General features: G+C 38.1%; 1 long non-coding RNA gene across 2 annotated transcripts; it reads left to right on the top strand.

Annotated features, from left to right (window-relative positions):
- The first annotated feature begins 20,943 nt into the window (after positions 1–20,943).
- On the top strand, positions 20,944–24,556 carry LOC131248765 (uncharacterized). 2 transcript variants are annotated; one of them, XR_009172440.1, is made up of 5 exons: positions 20,944–21,578; positions 23,274–23,320; positions 23,780–23,957; positions 24,082–24,183; positions 24,259–24,556. It is a non-coding gene; the product is annotated as an uncharacterized LOC131248765 (long non-coding RNA). The 2 variants fall into 2 exon arrangements; XR_009172439.1 differs by having other exon boundaries at positions 20,945–21,578; positions 23,780–24,183.
- The last annotated feature ends 853 nt before the right edge of the window (positions 24,557–25,409 follow it).

Raw genomic sequence — 25,409 nt, 5'->3', positions numbered from 1 at the left:
CTTTCGACGCGCAATCCAGGCCCGATAGGAGTTTTAATGTGCTCCTGAGAGTAACTGGGTTTTGAGATTGATCCTAGGTTTTTAGGTAATGTTGAGTTAGCGATTCTAATGGTTTTAGGTCTTACATTTCGTATAGAAAGTGGTTTGAGCTAACTCCCCAATTAATTTAGTTTAGTATTTAGTTAATTTTTGCCTAATTTCTACAGAATTTGATCTGTAGTGATTTCTACCTGAGGTGATACTTGGGTGTTTGTATGAATTTTTTCGGGACGTTACATCTTTAGTTCAAAATCTTCAAGGGCAAGATTACTTGTTCATGTTCATGTACAACATCAATTGTGAATTCAAGCTTTTAAGCTTTAAGAGTTCAAGATTTTCAAAGCTTCGTACAAGTCAAGACAACATTCCTAGATTTTGATACTTAAGTTCAAGCTTCAACGTTAGTCAATTTCAAGCTTCAAAACACTCGAGTTTAAGCTTCATCCTATGACAAGACCTCAAGCTTCACGAACTTTAAAGAACGACTATCAACTGAAGAAAAAGAAGTTTCAATGTTCATACATCATGTATAAGGTATAAATGATCCTAGATTGACCATAGGGTAGGTCATTTTGAATACATAATTCAATTAGATTATTTTATAAGTGAATAGACTATTTCTCGACTAGTCTTGGACTTTGTTCGACTAGTCCTAGCACTAGCATGACCAGTCCAAGAAATTCCTCGACCAGTCCTAAGTTTGTTACAAATTTTCAGAATTTTTTGTTAAGCCTCGACTAGTCCTGGAGACTGCTCGACCGGTCGTGTGAACAGTTCTTGACTCATTCTCGACCAGTCCTGCAGCCTCAACTCAAAGTCCAGCAACTAAATCTGGTTCCACACGATCAGTTGTGAAGGTCCCTTGACCGGTCTTGCAGGGCCTACGACCAGTCGTGGAATGACTTTTTCTTATCACCCTCAAAATTTCAAAAATCTGTTGGTCCTATGACCAGTCGTGGTGTCGTCAGGACTAGTCATGAACGCGATTTCTTCACTTATAAATAGAGCACGAATTTTAGAGTTTTTCATTCAATTCAAGCTAAATCAATACGCCACTCTGAGAGATCAGTTAGTGATTTTTTTAAGCTATATTGTGCTTATTTAATATTCTCTTTTATTAGCTTTCTTTGCATTTGATTTTGAATTTTTGCATTCCAATTTTATTTGAAAGAAGGATTGAAGTATTCATATTTCTTGGAATCAAAATCAAATCAAGCTAGCTCAAGGTGCTCTAAATCTAAAATCAATTTAAAACCTAGAACCGTTTCATAAGTGAGTTTGGACATTGAACTTTTACGTTAAACTTCTACTCCAATTTGGTTCTTCTAGGCTTCATCAAAAGAAAATATCTAGGTATTTTACATTATTGTAAATTTCTATATTTTGGTTTCATTGAGATTGTGCTAGAAAAATCTCTCTATTTTGGTTTGTCTAAGGTGATCCAGAAAACTCAGAGTGTGGTGTTTGTGAATTGTGTAAGCCCACTTGAAAGACACAATTGTGAGGGTTTTAGGTGAACCTGGAAAAACCTATTTTCATAGTGAACGCTAATATCCACTATGTGAGGATATCCACTATGTGAGGATATTAGGAGTGGAGTAGTTGTGTGGCTGTTTTTGTAAACAGTTAGTGTACACATAAGCGAACCACTATAATTTCTAGTCTTATGGATTGATTGTTTATTTCTTTTTGTGGATGATTGTAATTTCCCTTTTTGCATTGTGGAGAATGTTGTAATTTCTTTTATGTAAGTGTGGAGATGTTGTAATAGCGTAGATTTCTTTCCTTGCTATTTATTTCTTTATTCCTCTATATTAGTTTGAGTTTTTGATATACAAACCGTTCTAGTAAGGTTGTCCTGCCATAAACCCTTAGTTTTTATGGTGTAAGGTAGTCCTTAGAACAAATCTGTATCAACTTGTCAATACTCGTTCATTTGAGGTTGTCTTTAAATTCAGCATTGTGACATTGTCTATTGTTATCTGTATTTAATTTATTTAAATTCTACTATTATTTTTTAAATTTGGCATAGTCCTATTCGCTCCCTCCCCCCCCCCTCTAGGACATATAGCTCGGCCTTTTCAGGTACACCTTGTGGTTGGCTATAATCATAATAACCACTAAGGCGTCATCGTACGGATGCTAGATCCCGCGCGCATCATCTTCTGAGAAGGTCATGCTACACGGACTGACTCGGAGTTCTTTGCTCTGCCGCTCGGTCAAGTGGATGTAATGTTCCGGATCAGACTTCCGAGAGTAGGCTTTCCGAGCCCTGTTCGAATCTCCCCCACCGAATGACCCTCCGAAGAGGATACAGATTTCGGCTGGCTTTTCCATGGTGTTATTCGGCTTTTCTTGTCCTCGCTCTTCTTTCCGAGCGGTTCTTGCTTCCTTGGAGTATCGGCACAGATATCCCTTACGAATAAGGGTCTCGATCTTATCCTTGAGATCCATGCAATCAGTTGTGTTGTGGCCATGATCCTGATGGAAGCGGCAATACTTATGCTTGTCTTGATGATCGGGGTCGGCTTTCATACAAACTGGCCAATTTAGAAGCTTATGTCCTCTGATGTCTAGCAAAATCTACTCGGTAGATGCGTTGAGGGGGGTGTAGGAATGGAATTTTTTCTCTGGTTTTCTGCTCAGGCAACGATCGCGGGGGGTGCAATCATTTGGTCCCTTGCTGGACGACTGGAATTCTTCATTCCTTGGCCTATTCTCCTTAATAGTTGCCTCTGTCACTTGAACATTCTTGTGGGCATTAGAGAATTCCTCGGCGTTAGTATACTTTCGAGCTCTGGCGATGAGGTCAGCTAATGTCTTTGGTGGATTCTTCCCAATAGAGAAGGTGAACCTTCCTTCTTTCAGGCCACTGAACACGGCGGAGAGTGCCATCTTGTCATCGTAGTCCTCCACTTGTAATGCTTCCTCATTGAAGCGAGCGATGTAGTCCTTCAATGACTTCTTAGGCTCTTGCTTGATGGTGAGCAGGTGAGTATTTGGCTTCCGACTCTTCTTATCACTTATGAACTGGGTAAGGAATAATCGGCTAAGTTCCATGAAGGAACTAATAGAATTGGGCCTGAGTTGACGGTACCAACTCCGAGCGGATCCTGTGAGTGTGATCGAGAAACCCCTGTACATCATCATGTCTGTTGCTGTCTGGATTTGCAGCCACGAACGATAAGCTTCCACATGCTCGGATGGGTCACCAGACCCGGAGTATTGGATGATGGGAGGTATCCGGAACCTCTATGGGATCACCTTGCTCATGATCATCGAGGTGAAGGGAAGCTCAGACTCTTTCATCACCTGAACGACAACTGATGTTTCTTTTCTAGTGTCAGAATTTCGTTGTTGAGCTCTGGAAACCATGTTTTCCAAGGATCTTTATTCTCAGCTACTATCTCTTCGGTGTTTTCTATTTCGGGAGTCCTCCTTCCCCTTCTTCGTTCCAGCTCATGGCTGAGATTTTTACGTGCCAAGGCCAAGATGACCGAGGTATTTGTCGGAGCTCGAGTAGCTATGTTCCGAGCCAAAACTCAGACTTGGGTTGGGGGAGGATTCTGAACCAAAACTGGCACCCGAGTGGGTGGGCGTTGAGGCCCCTCAGGTCTCATACTCCTCTGCGCGGAGTGAGCTTCAACGACCAGACCAATCGGCTCAGGAACAGAGTTTTCCTGAGCAGGATGTGGTTGCGGCTCCTGTCGCTATTTTATCTGGTTGATTTCGTCATGCAGGTCTTGTATCTCGCTCTACATTGCCCGATACTTGCTTGCCCAATTGCGAGAACACTGGGAAGGCCCTGAGGTTGATTCGACGTGAAGTAGTGAAGAGGAACGGGTCTACTCATTTGGCTCTGATTCTGCAGCTACTACTTTCTTCTTTCCTCTTGCCATTATGCTTAAGAATAGAACCTGACCTTTTATATCAAATTCCTACAGATGACACCAAAAATGTTGATGACAAAATCTGGACCACCCTCCGCTTGGCACAGCGAACCTCCAAGAAACCCTGGTCCTGTACAAACAGTGAGTAAATGAGACCCTGGCTAAGCCCGAGGGACCTTCCGATGCCTAAGTCAGGATAAGGGAATCTGGGTATAAGTTGATTGTAGAGAGGTGTGAGATGTCGCGTACCTGTACCAATGGGGTCCCCTCATATTTATACTTGCATATCGGAGGGTGTGTGCCCGTTAATCTCGGCAAGATCTACTCAATCAGTGGGATACTGTGATTGTGGAGATATGTCCATAATCTAGGGATCCTGTAGTGTATCGTGCGTATCTACGGGCGGAACAATCGGTTGTGTCTACTTAAGGTAGTTTCTTAGTTTAGTGCATGGAGTGCCCACGTCCTGCCTTGGGCTCGACTTGGAACTTCCCGCCAAAGAGGCCTGACTTCCAGCCTTGGCCCTAGACTAACGTGCACATGGGCTTTCTCCGTCAGGTTACTAAGCAAGGACCATGCCCTGGGTCCAAGTTGAGCTCCGGCCTCACATGTCTATCGAGTATTCTGGAGATCTTTCCTCCATGTCCTGAGGTGGGCGGCGCACTAGTCCCGTCATTACTAAAAAATCGAGCAAAGGCTATGGATGTTGAAAGCATTTAGCTACGGATTTAATCCATAGCTAAATCCTAACTGATTTGTAGCTAAAGCATACCTCCTCACCTAATCGTTATTAAACATAGATGGTGCTTAAGGGTCTCCATAGGGTCCATTGGAATATATGTGGTTGATCTAAGCTGCCCATCAATTCTGATATATAATTTTAGTAGATGAGCTTAAAAATTATATAGATTAAATGTCTAAGTGGACCACACTATAAGAAATAATAAAAATTAAATATCTACTTTTAATATGTTGTGTGGTCTCCTTACAGATTCTATCTGACTCATTTTTTGTATCAGTACTTAAAATAATAATTTAAAATTAATGGACGGAGTGGATATATAAAATACATCATAGTGGGCCCCACGGTCCTAAAACCAACGTCCCAAAAGGGCCGTCCATCACGCGCCCCTCCAAAAACCAAAGTGCCTCCCCAAAACCAATACCTGTCCGTCCGCCCTTTTCTCCCGTGCGCAGCAGACGAAAACCCATTTCTCAATCTCTCTCTCACACTCAGCCTCTATCTTTCCCTTGCCCTCTCTCGATCTCCCGCTCTCCCTCACCCTCTCTCCCTGTCTCTTGGCCGCATTCCCCTCTCTCTGTTTTCAAAACCCCCTTTCGCCGCAAGAAGGAGAAGAAGAAGGATACATCACCGGCATTGAATAGGATGGACCATCCCGCCTCGGATTGCAAAGGATTGGAGGGATAGAAGCAAATCCCTCTCAATCCCGCCTCGAAAATCTACCATCTCCGTCTTAGGCTGATGGACGACGTTATGCTTCCCTGGTGACCCTGGTAGTGGGTAACGGTTATAAAAATGGAGGTGGGGTAAAAGGACTTCCGGGGCATATCATCTTCTCTGTCAGGTAACCCTTTTCCTTCTTCTATCTGATTTTATTTTCAGAACCCCTTTTCTGTCAGTGCTGACGATTCTGTTCATCGCTGCAAGAAGAAGAGGAGTCCAAGTCAATGGATTATTACGGACATTCGCTGTCAACACATCTGCAGAAAAGTAATTTCTTCGATCTCTCATACATTTTCTTTTATTTTACTTTTTATCCAGTTGGTTGATGCATGTTATCTGCGAAATTTCTCTTATTTTTTGGATTTGAATCGAAAATTAGATAATGCCATAAAATAATGATTTCTGGTGTATGCATGGTTCTTGGAGATCGATTTTTTTGTAGGAAACCTCGATCATTGCCCCAGATTATAAAATCTGGATCAGACGACTATTGGGAGAAAGTGGGAGTTGTTTTGGGTTGGGAAAAATGTTGTTTTTCAGTTTCATCATATGAATTGCTGGAAATTTGGTTCCATTCTCAATCGGTGACTATGAATTTGAAGTTTTGATTTCGCCATTGAAGCATGATTCCTCATTGGTCAAATTTGACTTGGAGATATGGAGGATTTTTAGGGTTTTAAGATCTCCATTTAGAAGTAAGATTTCTACAAAGTTAATCTATTTAGCATGGTCTTTTGCATTGATGCAATAAAATTTATTATAGACATGATTGGGTGCATATTTAAGCTTGAGTCCAGTCGGTTAGTTTGTAACACTGGTAGAAGGAAGATCAGATTTAGTCCTGCTGGTTTAGTAACGAATAAAATTTATTTAAGGAAAAGGCAAGTGGAGTTTTGAGCCCTTTTGGAAAGACTAGAGCAAGTTAAGATCACACACTCTATTCATGCATAGCAAGGGATTCATGCTTTGTGATTTGAGGTGGGTTGGCTTTCAGACATGCTGCTTGAGCTTGTTATAATATGCACACACACACACACACACACACACACAAACACATATTCAAGGCGTATCAGCTCAAGCTAAGAAGGACAATTGCAAGTGTGGATCCCTACGTGGTATCTCTAAGATCACGCCAAGCTTTTAAGTTGATTGGAAAGGTTGAAATGTTTGTGTTCTATGATGTTAGACTAGCCAAGTGGCTAGTTTTAAAATGTTTTGAATTTATATGTATTTATGGCTTTTAAAGTTTCTTTTTCTTTTTCTTTTTCTTTTTTAATCATCTTAGTCTTTCTTCTCTCTCTCTCTTTTAATTTTTAAAAAGAAAACTTTGGAAATGAAATTGACTTCCAAAGATGTGATGTTTGGAAATAGGGGAAACATCACATCTTTGGAATTCAATTTCATTTCCACAGTTTTTCACCAATCCGAAAGAATGTTGTAGTATGAGAAATGAATCACATACAGGCACTGCAAACCTAGAGGCAAAAATCAGGCTAGTGCACCCATATATTTGTTTTCATTAATTGATCCTTTCCACCTCAACACTAGTGCCCACCTGATTTTTAGATCAGACTCAATTTGAGCTTTGCTTTAAACATTTGTATTCTTGTTATTTTCTCTAGTGCCCACCTGATTTTTAGATCAGACTCAACTGAGTTTCATTTAGTCCTTACAAATTCCATTTTGTTGTATAGTCCATGTTCGGTTTATCACTCTTCTACTGAATCACACATTTATTTTAGCTTGTGGTGTATTCTAATATTATGCGGTCTCTATTTCACTTGCAAGCGGTGTTTCTGTAATTTGTAGGAGTGTGATGCTAGAATTATGTTCAGGCTATACACTTCTTATCTTTATCTATGATTAACACCCATCAGGTTATCAAGCTAACCCTCACATTTATATTTAATTCTTGAGTTGTGAATTAACTCCTTTATAGGGATCCAGGGACATTCTTGATTCTGAACTGAGGTTTCAGCTTGTGCTCATTTATCATTTTGGAATCAGACTCACCACTAGCTTGATGGATGGTTATACTTTCCTTTCAACAAAATCTATTTGTTGCTGATAAGAACAAAAGACTCGATGTTCACTTATTTTATTCGATCAACAGTAAGAAATCATAAGAAGTGGAAAGAAGAAATAGAGGTAGAGAAGAATGCATAATGTGGAGTCAATCAAAGAGCTAGGAAACATTCATGATACTTTTTGCCTGCAGAAAATAAGATCTTGTTTGGATGCTTACATCCGTCAATCTTGGAATTATTAATCTAAGGATTTGCCTCAGATCCAATGTTTGGGGCCTCCAGGGTTTGGCAAGTCTCATGATAGGTGCTGCTCCCACTTTGAATCATGCTTCCAACTTCTCCTGCTTCCTCATTGTTGATGCTTGCTAACATTTGAAATGGATGGTTCCCTGCTCCTACACTCAAATTTGTGCCACTTCCATGAAATGAAAGAAAACAAAAAAAAAGGGAACCTAGAAAGAACATTCACATTGATCCTGTAAGGACTTACTACTCGTAGTCTACGCTGACAAATAATTGATTGACAAAACATAAACATTCGTGCGACAATCATCTTAAGGCATAGTAATTTGTATCAGTATAACTGGCTTTCTTGGGTAATGAAAGAAGATTGACGGGTCGTCGTGAAACTGCAGATATCCTCACATTTTCTTGGCTAAGGAAAATAAGTGGGATGAATACACGAATATTGGGAAAAACTAGCTTAACCATTTTGTTTTCTTTTCGTTTTTCTCCAAATCCAAATAACTCGATTAAGGTCGAGTGGTTATCAAAATTTTCAAATGGTTTTGCTGTCATACAACATACACACTCGATACTGGACTTTAAACATTATTCATATCTCATCCAAAATCTTCATGGAAATTTAATTAGGTTAATCTAGGATCATTAGATTGGTGTGGTTCTTTGTGCGTGGCCAAACAGATGAATGGTCCAGATCCCATAAATGTGAGTGCTTGTTAACTAACTTAGACATTGATGTTTATAACACTAGGTCACACACATCAATGCTGGTACGCATGGGACACCCAAGCCATGTATCAGGTGGAACCAACAGTGTATTTCATTTCAGGCTGGTTAATTGTCATGTAGACCATACATTTTCTAAAAAAATAAAATAAAATTAGATGGTCTAGAATAGTTTCAAGTTGCAAATTGTTTTGGTCCATCTGTTGTTTTCATATCATACCTGCAGTGAAGAGAAATGGGTTGGATTTTATAAACGGGTTGTGTACTTTTATAAATGGGTTGGATTTTGTTAAATAAAATGAAATTGCTAATTTTATAAATGTGTTGTAGGTAAAGATATTGGCCGGAGCAGTGTTTGGTTCAAAATAATGTGATATTGGCTGCTATTCATGGTGGTCCGCACTTGGTGAACAACCCAAAAATGAGCCCTTCGCTGATGATATTCCACAGTTTGAGGTCCTTATTGCTGTGATCCATCCTTTTCCAAGTCCAGTAAGAAATGAAAGTATTTTTATTTCTCTTGATGTGGGCTCATCTGTTCTGCATTTTTTAGCTAGGACACATCATTCGTTCTCCTTCTTACAATTATGATACAAAGATACTCCAAATAATTAACATATTTGCATTGTATATCATCCTATACTTCAATTTCAAGTGTAAATATGAAACTCATGGCATATCAATGTTGTAAGTGGTACAATAGACTAGTCGGTGCCATGTGTGAGGTTCCAAAGGGAGCCATAGGGGTTGTTTAATGACTGATGCTATGCATTTCAGTGGTTGGCAGTTTCTTTCCAGCTGGCAACCAATCACGTCCAGAATGCACTTAAATTTTTAATTGATTGTTTTGTTTGCTTCTCCAACTGGAAATTGGCACTGTTTATGGTCATCAATCATTATATAGCCCATGTTGCATGAGAATGCCATTAACACTTAAAGAAAGAAGGCAAATGGAATGCTTCAGTTTTGTCTGCTTCCCCAACTTTCAAAAATGTTTGTGAATGAAGAGGCTCTAATCTTAAATGAAAGGAAATGCTCTGCTATGAAAAAATGCCACATAATTTATGTGCAACTAATACTTACAGAGTTCTCATCTGGGACCTTTCCAATTTCTGATTAGGTTTTATTTTTTAATTTCTTAATGATATTGTCTTAAAAGTTGAACTAAACGATGTGCAATCTCAGTTTTAATAATTCATTGCTTTGAAGCATTTCTAGACATTTTTGTTATGTGTATGCATGATTTGCACACGATCTTATTTTCTTTCTTATTTTCTTTTTTTTAATTTATAAAATTTATCTCCAATGAATGTTGATGCCCACCTAGGATCTCTTACAAGTATGTCATGTTGGCCCATTGATGCCGTGAAGGAAACACTGTTTGCATGTAGTTTCTTGACATTTCGTGTTATACCAATAATGGTAGAGTGAGGGTTTCAACAAAAAATCTTGAAGTAGCTGCTGATTATTTTAATATCTAGAATTCTATTTGTCAGGAGCGCCACAACTGCAATATGCTATAAGCTATAACATAAACCCAAACTTAAACCCAATCCCGAACTTGAACCCGATTTCCTAAACCTAAACCTTAACCTATTCTCAATTCCCTAAAGCTATAACCTATAAGCTATAAGCTATAACCTAAACCTAAAGCTAAACCTATAACTTAAACCTAAAACCTAAACCTAAACCTAAAACCTAAATGTATTCTTAAATCCTTAAATGGGAGCCGATGCTTTCGGAGTTCGAACTCATTCTTTTGAAAAATAGAAAAATGTGAATATTAGTAAATATGGATTTTCTTGTTAAAAAGAAAATGGAAGATGGATTGAAAAAACATAAAAGAGATTTTTTTTCTTCTTTTTTGCTTCAAGAGAGAGATGGAGATGTGAGAGTGGGGAAATCGAGGGAGAGAGCAGGGGAATGAAGTGACCGCGTGAGATTTGAAAATAGCGAGTGTAGTTTGGTTTGAAAATGATGTTTCACATGCGTGGCGTGTGTGGCTATGAGAGGTGTCTACGGACGTAGATTTTTACTTGCCCATCTTTGTTCATGAAAACTTTAAGTTAATATTGGAAAAGTAATTACTTTATTACTATTATTATTATTTAATTATATAAGGTTTTTACATTTCATTTAATTATATAAGATTAAACCTAAACCTATAACCTATAACCTTAACTTATAACCTAAACCTATAACCTAAACTCAATTTCCTAAACCTTAACCTATAACCTAACATAAACCTTAACCTATAACCCGAACTCGATTTCCTAAACCTAAACCTTAACGTTTTCTCAAATCCCTAAACCTAATCCTAATCTCAACTGCCTAACCTAAACCTAGACCTAAACTTGAAAATCCAAACCTAAACCCGATCCTGAACCTGAACCCGATTTCCTAAACCTATTCTCAAATCCCAAAACCTATAACCTAAACCTAAACTTAAACCTTAACCTAAACCTAAACCTTAACCTATAACCTTAACCTATAACCTTAACCTATAACTTAAACTCAATTTCTTAAACCTTAACCTATAACCTAACCTAAACCTAAACCTATAAGCTGAACCCGATTTCCTAAACCTAAACCTTAACGTATTCTCAAATCCCTAAACCTAAACCTACACCTAATCCTAACCTAAACCTAAACCTAAACCTAAAACTTAAACCTAGACCTATAACCTATAACCTTAACCTAAACCTTAACCTAAACCTATAACCTAAACCAAAACTTAAACTTATAACCTAAACCTAAACCTTAACTTATAACCCAACCTAAACCTAAACTTATAACCTTAACCTATAACCCAACCTAAACCTATTCTTAAATCCCAAAACTTATAATGTACGTCTCTTGTCAAGAATGCACATGTGTAGTTCATCAAACAATATATTATGTGATATCGTTTGCATGATATTTGTGTTGTAATTACAGTTATCTATAATAATAATAATTTGTTCATTATAATGCATTCACAATAGTTATCATTGTGGTTACAGTTATTCATTATGTGACAGGTTTTCAGGTGAGATGATCGAGTTTTAAAACAAAACAGTCCGCAGTTTTGAGAAGTGATTCATAGGATGTATGTGTGTTTCAGGGGCCATCTGCACCTTGGATGCATACAATGAAAGGTAAAGAATACCCTCGAGTCCCCTTCTTTGAATCATTAAAAGGTATTTGTGCTGAATCCCATGCATTGGCAATATTAGGCATGCTCATGAGCAGGACATGCATAATTCCATAAAAATTGATGGAGCAGACCCGGATGTGCGTCGGAGCTATCTGGATATTAAGCGGGGGTCCCTGGAAGGTGGGAACCGCTGTTATGACCATGATGAAGCTGTCCATTTCCTATGGATAGCATTGGCGTGGCCTGGCCATTTGGATAGGCCATGTTTATGTATTTGGTCGCCATTAATGGAGTAGACCCGGATGTGTGTCGGAGCTATCCGGATGAGCAGGGGTCCTTGAAAGATGGGAACCGCTGTTATGACCATGATGAAGCTGTCCATTTCCTATGGACAGCATTGGAAGGGCCTGGCCAATTGGAGCAGGCCGTGTTTATATCTGTATTTGCAGGGACCACACCCTTATCTTATAACCTAAACCTATTCTCAAATCCATAAACCTATAACTATAACCTAAATCTTAACCTAAACGTATAACCTATAACCTAAACCTATAACCTAAACTCAAATTCCCTAAACTTTAACCTACAACCTAACATAAACCTATACTTATAACCTAAACCTATTCTCATATCCCAAAACCTATAACCTAAACCTTAACCTTAACCTAAACCTATAACCTATACCCTATAACCTATAACATGAACCTATAACCTAAACTCAATTCCCTAAACCTTAACCTATAACCTAACCTAAACCTATACTTATAACCTAAACCTAAACCTTAACCTATTCTCAATTCCCTAAACCTATAGCTTATAACTTAAACCTAAACCTTAACCTAAACCTAAACCCAAACCTTAACCTATACCTATAACCTTAACCTAAACCAAAATCTATTCCCTAAAACCTTAACCTATAACCTAAACCTAAACCTTAACCTAAACCTATAACCTTAACCAAAAACCTAAAACCTAAACCTAAACCTAAAACCTAAATGTATTCTTAAATCCCTAAACTTAAACCTACACCTACACTTAATCCTAATCTCAACTCTCTAACCTAAACCTAAACCTAAACTTGAAAACCCAAACATAAACCCGATCCCGAACCCGAACCCAATTTCTTAAACCTAAACCTTAACCTATTCTCAATTCCCTAAACCCATAGCTTATAACCTAAACCTAAAACTTAACCTAAACCTCGACCTTAACCTTAACCGAAACCTATAACCTTAACATAATCCAAAACTAATGACCTAAAACCTTAACCTATAACATAAACCTCAACCTTAACCTTAACCTAAACCTAAACCTCGACCTTAACCTTAACCTAAACCTAAACCTTAACCTATAACCTAAAACCTAAACCTAAACCTAAAACCTAAATGTCTTCTCAAATCCCTAAACCTAAACTTACACCAAAAACAAAACCTATATCCTAAACCCGAACCCATTCTCAAATCCTATAACCTAAACCTAAACCTAAAACCTAAAACCTAAAACCTAAACCAAAACCTATAACCTAAACTAAAACCAAAACCTAAAGCCTAAACCCGAACCTATTCTTAAATCCAAAAACCTATAACCTAAACCTAAACCTAAACCTTAACCTAAACCATTAACCTATAACCTAAATCAAAACCTATAACCTATAACCTAAACCCGAACCCATTATCAAATCCCAAAACCTATAACCTAAACCGAAACCAAAACCTATAACCTAAACTCAAATCCCTAAACCTAAACCTAAACCTAAACCTATAACCTAAACTCAAATCCCTAAACCTTAACTTATAACCTAACCTAAACCTATACTTATAACCTAAAACTATTCTCAAATCCCAAAACCTATAACCTAAACCTAACCTTTCCCTAAACCTATAACCTAAACTCAATTCCCTAAACCTAAACCTAGACCTAAACCTAAACCTATAGTCTAAACTCAAATCCCTAAACCTTAACCTATAACCTAACCTAAACCTATACTTATAACCTAAAACTATTCCAAAATCCCAAAACCTATAACCTAAACCTAACCTTTCCCTAAACCTATAACCTAAACTCAATTCCCTAAAACTAAACCTACATCTAATCCTAATCTCAACCTCCTAACCTAAACCTAAACCCAAACTTGAAAACCCAAACTTAAACCCAATCCCGAACCTAAACCCGATTTCCTAAACCTAAACCATAACCCATTCTCAAATCCAAAAACCGATAACCTAAACCTAAACCAAAATCAAAACTTATAACCTAAACCCGAACCACTTCTCAAATACCAAAACCTATAACCTAAACTCGAACCCATTCTCAAATCCCAAAACCTATAACCTAAACCTAAACCTTAATCTAAACCTATAACCTATAACCAAAACCCATAACCTAAACCCGAACCCATAATCAAATCCCAAAACCTATAAGCTAAACCTAAACCTAAACCCAAACCTTAACCTAAACCTATAACCTATAACCTAAATCAAAACCAAAACCTAAACCTATAACCTATAACCTAAATCAAAGCCTATTACCTTTCCCTAAACCTTAACCTAAACCTATAACCTATAACTTAAATCAAAACCAAAACCAAAACCTATAACCTAAACCTATAACCCATAACCTAAATCAAAACCTATAATCTAAACCAAAACCAAAACCTATAACCTAAACACGAACCCATTTTCAAATCCCAAAACCCAAACCTAAACCTAAACCTAAACCTAAAACCTAAACGTAAACCTATAACCTAAACTCAAATCTCTAAACCTAAACCTAAACCTAATCCTATAACCTAAACTTAAATCCCTAAACATTAACTTATAACCTAACCTAAACCTATACTTATAACCTAAAACTATTCTCAAATCCCAAAACCTATAACCTAAACCTAACCTTTCCCTAAACCTATAACCTAAACTCAATTCCCTAAACCTAAACCTAGACCTAAACCTAAACCTATAGCCTAAACTCAAATCCCTAAACCTTAACCTATAACCTAACCTAAACCTACACGTATAAACTAAAACTATTCCCAAATCCCAAAACCTATAACCTAAACCTAACCTTTCCCTAAACCTATAACCTAAACTCAATTCCCTAAAGATAAACCTACACTTAATCATAATCTCAACTCCCTAACCTAAACCTAAACCTAAACTTGAAAATTCAAACTTAAACCCAATCCCGAACCTGAACCCGATTTCCTAAACCTAAACCATAACCCATTCTCAAATCCAAAAACCTATAACCTAAACCTAAACTAAAACCAAAACTTATAACCTAAACCCGAACCCATTCTCAAATCCCAAAACCTATAACCTAAACCAAAACCAAAACCTATAACCTAAACCCGAACCCATTCTCAAATCCCAAAACCTATAACCTAAACCTAAACCTATAACCTATAACCTATAACCTAAACCAAAACCTCTAACCTAAACCAAAACCAAAACCTATAAACTAAACTTGAACTCATTCTCAAATCCCAAAACCTATAACCTAAATCTAAACCTTAACATAAACCTAGCTATAACCTATAACCTAAACCAAAACCAAAACCTATAACCTAAACCTGAACCCATTCTCAAATCCAAAAACCTATAACCTAAACCAAAACCTATAACTTAAACCCGAACCCATTCTCAAATCCCAAAACCTATAACCTAAACCTAAACCGTAACCTAATCCTATAACCTAAACTCAAATCCCTAAACCTTAACCTATAACCTAACTTAAATCTATACTTATAACCTAAAACTATTCCCAAATCCCAAAACCTATAACCTAAACCTAACCTCTCCCTAAACCTATAACCTAAACTCAATTCCCTAAACCTAAACCTACACCTAATCCTAATCTCAACTCCCTAACCTAACCCTAAACCTAAACTTGAAAACCCAATCCCAAACCTGAACCTGATTTCCTAAACCTAAACCATAACCCATTCTCAATTCCCTAAAGCTATTACATATAACCTAAACCTAAACCTAAACCTAACCTAAACTTATAACCTTTCCCTAAACCTTTAACTTAAACCTAAACTTAAAACCTAAATGTATTCTCAAATCCTTAAACCCAAACCTACACCTAATCCTAATCTCAACTCCTTAACCTAAATCTAAACTTGAAAACCCAAACCTAAACCCGATCCCGAACCCGAACCCGATTTCTTAAACCTAAACCTTAACCTATAATCAAGTTCCGAAAAGCTATAACCTATAACCTAAACTTAAACCTTAACCTAAACCTAAACTTAAACCAAAACTTATAACCTAAACCTTAACGTATAACCTAAACTTAATTATAACCTATAGCCTAACCTTAACTTAAACCTATAACCTAAACCTAAACCAAAACCTTTGATCATATGGTGAGACCATTTCTTTTGTGTCAATTTCATTCCTCATTGAGTTTTTTTTTTTTTTTAATTCGGTAAGAAAAAAAAAGTGGTTATACGTGATGCGCTTCTTTCACAATCTTTCTTTTTCCCAATGGGCATTCTAATTTATGAATGACATGACTATTTGTAGGATGATGGAATATACGAAGCTGTTGAAATTTTAGGGTGAAGTCGAGCACATTTCTCTAATGAAGCCAAAGATTTGTATTTTTAGCATTATTGTAATTGTAACTGTAATTGATTGAATGAATTGGATTGTAATTGATTGTAATTGTAATTGATTGAATGAAGGATTGTAATTGTAATTGATTGAATGAAGGATTGTAATTGAATGAATGAATGATGTAATTGATTGAATGAATGATTATAATTGAATGAATGAATGATTGTAATTGAATAAATGAATGATTGTACAGGTGGTAATTGAATGAACAAATGATTTAATTTTTTAATATACAAAATAGTTACGGATATTGACCGTAGCCACTAAATCAGACAGGTGTAGCCTTTTTAATTTTGGCATATTGCTACGGACTTTTAGCTACAAATAATATCCGCAGCTGTTTTAAGTTTTCGCTACAGATATAATTGCTACGGATTATATCTGTAGCTGTTGCAACCTATAGCTACGGATTTAATCTGTAGCCATAGGTTCCATACCTATTGTTACGGCACCTACGACGACGGTTGTGCAACGGGCTAGCTACGGACTAAAACCGTAGCCATAGGTCTATGGCTATAGATTTTATCCGTAGCCTTCGCCCCTTTTTTTGGTCGTCGAGTTGAATCGCACTTAAATCCCAGCATGATCTTCATACTAATTGCCTTGTCTTTAATTACTTTGAGCTGACAACCTCCCTCTGAGCAGGAGCGTGACTATGACTGAGCAGGAAATCTTCCTTCTTATCAGTAGCATTTACCATTCCAGATGAACTCTTATGTGTCCAACCGGATTAGAGTGGTGTCACTCCTTGAAATTGGAAGGGCTCGGATCTTCCCATAACAGTAAACATAATTTTCAAGGATGTCTCCCATGAAGTCATGGAAGATGGTTGTTATGCCTTTATGAAAGGTTGCCCCAGCGTTTTTGAGACCTTTGGGCATAACTGTCCAGCAAAAGGTCACCCACTGAATAACGAAAGATGTCGTCAGTCTGATCTTCTTAAGCAAGCTTGATCTGGTTTTCCCCTAAAAAGCTGTCCAACAACAGCAACCTCTGGCGTCCGACTGTGGAATTGACCACAACATTTATAATGGGAGGATGGAAGTCGTCCTTAATGACACCTACCGTTAAAACCTATCTAGGGCCCACCTTAATGTTTATTTTCCATCCAACCTGTCCGTAAGGTCATATAGATGTGGTTAAGGGAAATCACAAATATCAGCTTGATCCAAAACTTCTGTGGCATCCAAGAGGTTTTCAACGCTAAGGGTTTAATCCCCATTTCGTGGTTCACTTGAGCTCCGGATCTACCCCACTTTCGGTCTATACATAAAAATGACGTGAAAAAATGTATGAACGGGGTGGATAAAACCCATACATCACAGTGGCCCTAGAGGCCTAGCCTGTCCCGAGCTCGGGACGGTGGCGGAAGTACCTAATCAGCGTCTGCTCATCAGAGAGAACGCGGATTGTCTCCCACCCCCAGTGGGAACGGGCAGGAGCTTTGAGTGGCCACCGTGATGTATGGGTTTTAATCCACATCGTCCATCCATTTTTACGTATGACTTCATCATGTAGGCCCAAAAATGAAGCAGCTCCAAGATACAAGTGGTACACAACGGGGATTAAACTCTTACCGTTGAAAACTTTTTGGTAGCCACGTAAGTTTTAGATCGAGCTTATATTTGTTTTTTCTATTCATCCATGTTTATGTAACTTTATCAATAGGGTGGATGGGAAATAAACATCACGGTGTGCCCTAGGAAAGTTTCAATGGTGATTCTCACCGCGGCTGCCTGTGGTGTGGTCCACTTGAGATTTGGATCTGCCTAACTTTTGGTACCAGAGGTTAAAATTTCACAGAAAAATGAATTGACAGTGTGGATAAAAACTCATACATCACGTGGCCACTCGAAGCTTCTGTCCGTTCCCAGCGGGAGACGGGCGGGGGTAGTAGGCAATCCGCGTTCTATCCATCAGAGATATACTGGTGATGAGTTGCTTGCAACAAGACTTCCTACGGTCGGAAGCTACACGTGGGTTACTGAGATGTCCGTGAGATATCTATCCCATCCATCAGTTTCTACTCCTCACGTTAGGAGATGATCCAAAAATGAGCCAGATCAAAAATCCATGTGAACTATACTGTAGGGAAACAGTGGGAATTAAACACCCACCATCGAAACTTTTATAAGGGACATGGAAATTTTGGATCAGGCTATAATATTTCTGTTTTCAGTTCATCCCAGCTAGAATGACCTTACGAATGGTCTGGATGGCAAATAAAAATCATGGTCGGATGTAGAATAGTTTCAATGGTGGGCATTTCAATCCCTACCCTTGCCTTTAGCATGGTCGATCTGTTTAATTTTTGAATCTGGCTCATTTTTGAGATGGTGTCCTACCATGAGCTGGAGAAACTGATGGACAGGGTGGATTTCTCAAAGACATCTTGGTGGGCCACACATTACTTCCAACTGCACGAACTTGCGGCAGGTAGGAGGTCGTAGGCAACTCGTCCCATTCACACAGTATACTGAGTTTGGAAACGGATTGGCTACTACACTGACCCTGCCACTAGCCATGGGCTAGTGGTCTGTCTTCTGAGGACCCAACCATGATGTATGTGTTTCATACATGCGGTCCGCCCATTTATCCATATCATTTTGATGGTATGAGCCCAAAAATGAGGTTGATCCAAATCTCAAGTGGACAACATATATAGTGTTGATTGAACGCCCATCATTAAAAGCTTTTTGGGCCACGAAAGATTTGGATCAAGCTGATACACACACACACGCATCCACCTAATCAACGCGCGTGGATTACATAGTAACCCCGCCTAGAGCTACAGATAGGCGGAGGCCCTGAGGGCCACTAAGGGGCCACAGTGATGTATGAATTCTATCTACACCGTTCATTAATTTTTCCATAACACTTTAGCACACTGGAACAAAAATAAGGGAGATCTAAGTCTCAAGTGGACCACACCACAAGAATCAGCGGTGTTAAGGATGCCCATGAAACCTTTTTAGGGTCCACCGTGTTGTTTTTTTGCCATCGAACCTGTTGATTTGGTCATATACACCTAGATGAGTGGAAATATCAAATATCATCTTGATCCAACTTCTGTTGGCCCTAAGAATTTTTCAATGGTAATAATTTAATCCATAATTTGTGGTCCATTTGAGCCTCCGATCTTAGTTATTTTTGGGAAAATGACCTAAAATTATAGGGAAAAAATGAATCGACGGGGTGGATGGAATTCATACATCATGTTGGCTCCTCAGTGGCCCTCCAAGCCTCCCTCTGTCCCGAATAGGCGGGGTTTAGTACTTAATCCATGCAACTAATCAACAGGTTACATATCAAATAACCATTACAGTGGGCCCTAGGAGGTTTTTAATGGTGAACATTCAATTACTACTGTTTTCCCATGGTGTGGTCCAAACCACGTCCACAGTCTTTACACTGACAAATAAGAATGTTTTCCCACCATCTGTTCCTTGTGTATGATATGGCACACATAAGGTGTGAAATTAATGGCCCAAATATTTGTCCACAAGATCTAGATAGTGTATGCCACACTACAACAAAAGCGGCCTAAGCCAACCGATGGCCCAACCCTTTACCCGCAGCCAGTTTTACCGGCCGCAGGCAAAAGGTACACCCTATAAAATAAAAAAGAAAAAAGAAAAAGAGCCCTAATCCATTTCAGCGCTGACTCTCTCTACCTCTGCCTCTCGCTCTCGCTCTCCCTCCCTCTCCGTCACGCGCTCTCCTTCTCCCTCTCTCTCCCTCTCCCTCTCACTCTCGCGTGCTCTCCCTCCCTCTCTCTGCCTCTCCCTCTCCCTCTCGCACTCTCTCCTTCTCCCTCTCTCTCTCTCTCTCCCTCTCTCTCTCTCTCACGTGCTCTCAATCTCCCTCTCCCTCTCCCTCCCTCTCTCTACCTCTCCCTCTCGCACGCTCTCTGTTTCCCTCTCCCTCTCCCTTTGCCTCTCCGCTCGCTCTCCTCTCACTCTCACTCTCCCTATCTATCTCTCTCTCAAAACCCTATTCCTCTCTCTCTCTCTCTCTCTCTCTCTCTCTCTCTCCTCAGCCCTCCGCTACAGTTCGGTCTTTTGCTGCTCATGAATCTCGGATTCTCATCCATCTCAGGTATGCTTTGTCGAATACAAATCCCTAATTAGGGATTTGCGTTGTTGAATCCATTTTTAGGGATTTGCATTGTCAATTCCCTGTCTTTTTTTTTTCAGCTCATTTATTTCACATATCAATTACTGATTTCTTATCTTGTGTTGGGCTGATTTTTTGCTGCATTTGTTTTCATATTGTCAAGGGTTAATGTCTTGTATTGATTGTAGTTGTTTATTGATTCCATATGGCTTTGCCATTTTGATTTGTTTATTTCTTGTTTTTCTTCTTTATTTCATCTGGTAATTACTTCTACAATGTTCGTATTACACTGTCAAGCTCACATGCCTGTAGCAGTAAAACAGATGGACAGAGTAGATGTAGAATATATACATCAAGGTGGGCCACATGGTAAGGGATGCACCCTCTTGGGTGAGGCTGCAGTGGCACCTAATCCGCTCCAGATTTTATTGGGCCATGTGGTTGGGACCCTGATGGTGAGGTCACTGTGATTATGTCACTATATCCACGCCAATGGTTACCCCAAACTTAGATTCCACTCTTGAAAAATAATAATAGTTTATCAAGTAATTAAACCTAGTTAGAAGCCAATCTAAAATATACTGATGGACAAAGCAACATTCGTTAAATAAATATATACCTACTTTACATGATTTTAGTTATGGATAGGGACGATAACATCTTTATCCATATCATGGAGATAGAAACAGAAATAGGAATGAGTTTCAGCAAGCACGCAACTCCTTCTAGTCTTGATTTACACTGTTGTCAGTTGGAGAATAGAACACCATAGGCATAAACTATATAGTTACATTGTACCATATATGTTCAATGAAGTTATTTAAATTTTTTACTTATGTTAGCCTAAGTTGTCTACATTTTGCATGATTCCATTTTCATCTGTTTACTAGTTTATTGATCAATTATAACGAAAATAAGTTTAAATTTATCAATGATTTCATATGGGTATCTAACTACAAATATCTCTATGCATGTTAAATTTGTGCTGATGCAGGTTTTTATTTTTTCAGTTTTCTGATATATTGATTTCACCAAATGCATCAGAAAAGTCATTGGATTTAACTAACTCTTGCACATAAATGAATAGTTGGATGTTATGTATTCTATGTGCTGTCTTTTTCAACATTAGTAGCTACAAAAAAATTTTAATCAAGATTTTTGTGGTTGCGCAGAATTTGAGCATGCAATGTTTTGTCATTTGACTGATTGGTTTCATTATACAGTTTGCCCCAGGGAGTTCGTCAGAAGTGCTTATTACATCTGCAGATTCTTGAATCAGGGTTGTTGATGGTGTCGATCTGATTCACAAGTTCAAAGGTATTAGCTAAAACCTTCATATATTGTTCCTGTCTGTATCTTGTCCATCATTTTTATTGAAACTGTTGTAGGATTTGAGACGAATCACCAGCAGATAGTCCATTCTGGAAAACAAATCATTCTTCTTCGTTAGCCTTCCTGTGTGCATGCCATGTAATTTAGTGATATGCTTAGGTATCTCCCAAACTGGTTTATGAAGTCAAAATCATATCGTGAACTTGGCTACTCCAATCTAACCCAACAAAATTAAATCTAATACAGTAGGTATTGTATAAGATTCTAGTCAGAGTGCAAAGATTCGAACAGTTGACCATGATGAGGAAGACAAGGATTGGAGAACACTGATCGCTCTCTGATACCATCTGATAATAGATCATCTTGAAAATTAATGTATTTTTAGAGGTTCATTTGGCTCCTAGAAAGTAGCCCTAATGGAAATGGAATCCATTAGCAAGGGCTGCTGCACATGTTTGGTTTCTGGGAAATGCTTGAAAATGGATCCTATTTTATGTTTTGGGGCCATTTTCCTTCATAAAAGTTGGAGAACAAATTTTTGGAGATATCATTGGTCATATTCTTGAAATGTTTATGTAACTAGCCTTGAAATCTCGTCAATGATGCTAGATAGTCGCGGTTCATTTTCACTGTTTTTAGCTCAGCCACCAATTCGTAATGAGATATGATAATGCTGAATAAAAAGACAAGATTTTCAAGCTCTGAAAATGTAGAAGGAAATTGGAAAGTAAAACTACAACACAGAAGGAAAAAACAAAAAATAAAAAAGAAAAAGAAAAAGAAAAAGAGAAAAAAAGATAAGATAATGAAAAAGGAACAACTGTAGGGAGGAAAAGGGGGCATTAGCTTTGAAAATTCAGATTAACTCCAGTAAAGAAAAACAATTTCCAAGATCTGAAAATGTGGAAATTCCACCAAAGAAAGAAGGGAAAAAAAACCAAAGAGAATGGAATTGGGAGAAAGAAAAGAACTCAGGAACGATACTAGTAGTATGAAATCTGCATCCTAATTTGCTCCTTGTGCAAGAGAACACGATCATAGGCATACATCTACTTGTAAGTGTTATCTATTTTATATTTGATCATCCACACTGCTAATGGCCCATTTGCATCTGTGGCGCTGTATCACTTAAAGTTTTAAGCTTTGAATTCTTGAAGTTTTAAGCTTAATGCTAAGAAGTTTATGGGAGTAAGACACCATCTGTTTATTGCAGATGCTTACCTAGCCCTGTTGATATAATAATTTCATTCTTCGCGTCCATCACCCAATCAATCCAAAGTGCAAACCCATGGCATATTCCAGGTCTAGTGAACTCTACTTGCAGTACAAAAAAGTTTAAAATGCAATGTGGAACTAAAGAGCAGAACATAGAGGCAGCCATTCCATGTACACTTAGGGACAACAGTTTCTGTCAAGAAATGAGAAAGATGGTCTGCTCTATTATGATGCAATTTAACTGGTATTGGAAATGTGGGCAACCTTGGATTACATGCATCCCAAAAATCATTCTGATTTTCTTTTGAAAGACTGATCCGACCCCATTTTCTGAAAGATTGATCTAACAATCTAACTGTTTGATCAATGGGTTTTTCATTGTTGAGAGTGAATGCAAACTGTATCACTTAGAAGGTTCTTGATTGGATGGTATATGATGATTGACATTGATTTATCATTTGTAAGGACACTTAGCAAAAAAGGGAAAGACTACGACTTGTAGTAGTACCGGGGTAAATTTTCACACCAATTGAATAGTTTTTTTATTATGTTTTGAGATTGTTGTGTTCTTAATTAGATGTGGTATACAAATGATGCATCTTATTGTGTTAAATAGTAAATTTTATTTGTAGGACGTGATCGAAGCTCTTCTCATGATATGTCATTTCCAAAGATTTGTTGTTTGGAAAATTTGACTCTTTTATTCGTTGGAAATTAGTCATCATCTTGGTTTATGGTAAAGTCCACATTAATGTTAAAAATAGACATTGTTACTTGCTAATGGAGCAACATTCTTTCTTTCTGTTTCCTTTTTCCTTTTTTCCTTTTTTCCTTTTTGTGTGACTTTTTGAATTGCTAACAGATGTTAAATTTATGATGATGTTTTTAAAATTTTAATACACCCCATTCCTTAGTACTGACAGCCCATTAACTTTTTTATTTTTCTCAATTGACGTGATTGAAATATCCAGGCCAAAGCTTTTCACCTATGATGATGTTGTGGAGAGAGTTGCTCGCCAACTTGGCTTGGATGATCCAACAAAAATTAGGCTTACTTCTCACAACTGTTACTCTGAATAGCCTAAGCCCCAACCCATCAAGTTCTGGGGTGTAGAACATCTGTCTGACATGCTGGTCCACTACAACTAGGTTGTCCATCACAGTGCCTTCCGCTTGTCTTACTGTTTTGGTCATGCTACTATATCTGAGAAATTATATCTAATAACATGTCATGAATGACTGGAATTTTCCAAGTTCATTTCTTTTGGTGCAGACTTCTGATATCCTGTATTATGAAGTGTTGGACATTCCTTTGCCAAAATTGCAAGGCTTGAAAACTCTGAAAGTTGCTTTCCATCACTCCACTAAAGATGAGGTGAGATCCTAAACCATGAGAGTCATCTAATTCTAGATCAAGTACAAACTTAGGTGTCTTTTGCTTTCTTTTCAGGTGGTTATTCACACTATTAGATTGCCCAAACAGAGTACTGTAGGGGATGTAATCAACGACTTGAAAACCAAGGTTAATTTTTGTAACTGTTTATGCACTTCTATTCGATGTGGTCCTTGTCTTCTTCAAGGTTTCCTTAATGCATGAGCCTATTATCCCACTCTTTCTCAAAAGAGGACAATTGCTTTTCTAAGCTAGTAGTTTATTGAAACCCAGTTGATATGCAATCAGGATGCTTCTCATGTATTGACTGATAAAATGCTGCTATTTTGGTGCCCTTGGAAGAAAATCAACTAACTCTCCCCTGCATTCTACAACATGTACATGCCAGCCCCTCTTATGATTCAAAAATAGATCCCCCCGGAAAACCTGTGGCCATCTAGATTTTTTGTAATCTTGAGGCTAGAATTGTGAAAAACAATCCTCCCTAATTTTTTTATTAGGGCCAGTTTGGCTTCATGGAAAAAAAATGAGGAAAAAGTGTTTCTTGGAAATTGTTGAAAAGGAAAAGCTGCTTCTTGTAGTGTCTCCTTCAGCATATCTCTTGTATGATTGTTTCATTGCTTTTTTGGGTTTAGATTTGCCTTGATATTTGTTAAGCTTGATACATTTATACTTCTTGTAGTGTCTCCTTCAGCATATCTCTTGTAAAAATTGATACTGCATTAGCTGAAAAATGGGATTGCTCTGTCTAGGTTACACTTGGACATTCATCATCATGGGATTTGGAAATCTCACACTTTCCAACACAAGGCTCATTTTCCAAAGCCTCCCATCCCACACTCCTTCCAAACATGCCATTCCCAATCACGAGGTTGGATTAGCAATGTAATCCCATTTAATACAACTTAATACCACTAGCCAAACAGGCCCTTATTGACTTTTGACCTTCAAACAGACAACTGAATAGGCATTGGTACCTCAACAAGATTCTCGTACAATCATCGACTCCAAAACTAGAAAAACCAATAACAAGCAGACAGGGATCCTAAGACAGCTAATCTAAGGCCAAAGGCCCACAACTAGCAACAAAGCAATCCAAAGAGACTGGACCCTGAGCATAAAGGTAGGCTCAACAAGCTAGCTGAATCAAAACTCTGCATATAGCCATTATTGTGTACTAGACAATAGACAGACTTATCCTCCATTCC

Source organism: Magnolia sinica, chromosome 6 (assembly GCF_029962835.1).
Source record: "Magnolia sinica isolate HGM2019 chromosome 6, MsV1, whole genome shotgun sequence".
NCBI lineage: Eukaryota > Viridiplantae > Streptophyta > Magnoliopsida > Magnoliales > Magnoliaceae > Magnolia > Magnolia sinica.
This window is presented reverse-complemented; position numbering and strand designations above follow the sequence as displayed.